Source organism: Octodon degus, unplaced genomic scaffold (assembly GCF_000260255.1).
Source record: "Octodon degus isolate 3935 unplaced genomic scaffold, OctDeg1.0 scaffold00344, whole genome shotgun sequence".
Classification (NCBI taxonomy): domain Eukaryota; kingdom Metazoa; phylum Chordata; class Mammalia; order Rodentia; family Octodontidae; genus Octodon; species Octodon degus.
Window position 1 is genome coordinate 392,339 of NW_004524920.1, and position 3,112 is coordinate 395,450.

Consider the following 3,112-nt stretch of genomic DNA (forward strand, 5'->3'; position numbering starts at 1 on the left):
CACACACACACACACACACACACACACACAAATAAATAAATAAAATTAAAAAAAAAAAAGAATGAAGTATTGCATCACAGAAAACCGAATATAAGGATCGGGCTACATGGCAGAGCCTGCCAAGCCTTCAAAAATTGGCTTGTCGTGAAGGTGCTGGAAGATGCAGCTGGGGCTCTGTGGAGGGGTCAGGTGGAGCCAGAACAGGACCCCCCAGGGATGTTCACCAAGGCAGGGAGTGGGCAGCAGAGTGCCCACAACGCCCTTTCTGGGCCCGTCTGTTCCATACAGCTCCAGCGTCAGTGCAGAAGGCAGGGGCACGTGGAGAGTGGGTCAGGCTGGCTTCAGAGCGGGAGGCTGGGGCCCACATTCCACTCAGAGCAGCTGGGCCAGAAGGCACCAGATGGGGAGTCTGGGTGTAGATTTCTTTGTACAAGTCTCCTTGGACCTATTCTTCATTTTGCACAGGGAAGATATTTTTGCACTTCATATTTTGTTTTAAAACAGGGTCTTACTATGTAATTCAACTATGTAATTCATCTCTGAAGAGAATGACAATCATGGTAATCCTCCTCCCTCACCCTCTCAAGTGCTGGGATTACAGGTGTGCCCATCACACCCAACTGAATAGACTCTTTTTTTTTTAAATTTTTTATGTGTGTGTCCAGCTCAGCCCACCAGGGGGCGGGGCGGGCTGGCATGTGGTGCTGGGGGATTGAACCGCAGTCCCTGTGCTTCGCTTAGCTTAGCTTGTTCTAAGTTGGTGCTTTAGACCATTGAGCCATCTCACCAGCCCCCTGAATAGACTTTTTTTTTATTTGTTTATTTATTTATTGAGTGTGTGTGGCAGCTCAGCCCACAAGGGGGCGTGCTGGCTGGCATGTGGTGCTGGGGGATTGAACCGCAGTCCCTGTGCTTCGCTTAGCTTAGCTTGTTCTAAGTTGGTGCTTTAGACCACTGAGCCATCTCACCAGCCCCCTGAATAGACTCTTAAAGGCTTTAACAACATCAAAAAATTGTACCATAAGTGCCAGCAAGATAGCAACTAAGCACCTGCTTAGGCAAGTGTAGGGACCAGGGTTCGATCCCCAGCACCACATGCTGCACCAGCCCATCCCCAGGTGCAGTGAGCCTGCCACCAAGACTGGGTATGGTGGCGCACACCTGTAATCCAAGCACTGGGGAGGCTTAAAACAGGAGGATGACTATGAATCCAAGCTGCATAGTGAGACCCTGAACCAAATATATCTAAAAAAGAAAGAAAAGAAAAAGAAGGGGGCCAGGGAGATGGTTCAATGGAATAAGTGTTTCCCTGGCAAGCACAAGGGTCTGAGTTCAATCCCTGGTTCCCCCAAAAAAAAAAAAAAGAAAAGAAAAAGAAAAAGAAACTGTTTTTGTAGCCAGGCATGCTGGTATACACCTGTAATCCTAGCACCTGGGAAGATAAGGCAGGAAGACCTGGTTTGAGAACAGACCAACCAGGCTACGAGACCAACCTGAACTGCATAGTGAGACCCTGTCTTAAAAAAGAAAGGAAAGGAACGGAACGGAACGGAACAGAATGGAACGGAACGGAACGGAAAGAAAGAAAAAAGATAAGAGAAAGGAGTTCCAAGTTCAAGTCCAGCCTGGGTACCCTATTGATTTAGAAGGATCCTATCTCATAAATAAGTAAATAAAAAGGGCAAGGGGAAAATAGGGGGGCAGAGTACAGAGCTTAGTGCAAAGGCCCTGGGCTCATGAGGCAGCACTAAAAAAAAAATGTGTTGGGGGTGCATCTACGGCCTACATGTGTCGGGTGTAGCCACCAGCTTTTCTGTCTACCTTGGTGACTTGAACCACCCCAGCATCTCTGTGCTTCAGGGTTCCATACCAAATTGGATTCTTCCCAAGAGGTTCTTCCAGAATTGCTACTAAGGAATACCTGACAGGATACATGCCAAGTAACTCCACCACTGAGTTACTTGGGCTCATGGCCCACACGAGAGGGGGGTTGACGACCTTCTCACCCGTGAACCTCCATCAGGTTTTAGCCTGCATTTTCTTTTTCTCTGACTCTTATTTTGAGACAGAGTCTCACTGTGTAGTTCAGGTTGGCCTTGAACTCATTATGTGGCCTAGGCTGGCCTGAAACTCACAATGTCCTTCCGCCTCAGCATCCTAAGAGCTGGGGTTACAGACATATACCATCGTGCCTGACTCCAACCTGTTTTCATACTTCAAATATTTGTTATGAAAAAATTTAAAGTATGTGGAAAGGTCGAAAGACTAGCACAATAAGTTCCCATACACCCTCCCTTAGAATCAACAATTGTTAGTATTTTACAATATTTGTTCCCTCAAGCCTGGTATGGTGGTGCACACCTGTAATCCCAGCACTTGGGAGGCTAAGGCAGAAAAATCTCAAGTTCAAGCCTGAGCAATTTAGTAAGATCCTATCTCAAAATAAAAATATATTTTGGGACTGGGGAGATAGCTCAGCAGCATATGTACCTGCTGGCAAGCACAAGGTCCTGAGTTCGATCCCCAGTACCTGCCCCCCCCCTCAAAGAAGTTGAGAAATGTAGCCCAGTACAGCGGCCCTGCATTCATTCCTTAGGATATAAACAAAACCAAATAATAATAACAAAACCCATAAAAGCAGACGGAGGATGTTTCCCTCCCCCCTTCTCTAAATATTCCCACACGCACATTTGCTTCACTATCTTAATACTTGATCCCTAAATATTTCAGCATGTATGTGTACCCTCTAAGAATAATGAGGACATTCTGGAGTTTTTTTGTTTTTTTTTTTTTTCTGTGATATTAGGGATTGAAGCCACAACCTGCACACTGAGCCACATGACCACCCTTTCTTTTATTTTGAGCAAGGAGCTCACTAAATCACTAAGTTGCCCAGGTTAGGATCAAAATTGAAAACCTGTCCTCCCCTTTTTCTCTTGCTGCTTTTGCTGTCTTCTGCCGCCCTGAACGGCTGCCCTCTGCCATGTGCCACTCTGCCTAGGAGCCAACCGAGTGTGGGCTGAAAGGCCCACAAACTGTGAGCTAAATACATCCTTGCTTCTCTTAAAGAAGAAGAGGAAGAGGAAGAGGAAGAGGAAGAGGAAGAAGAAGA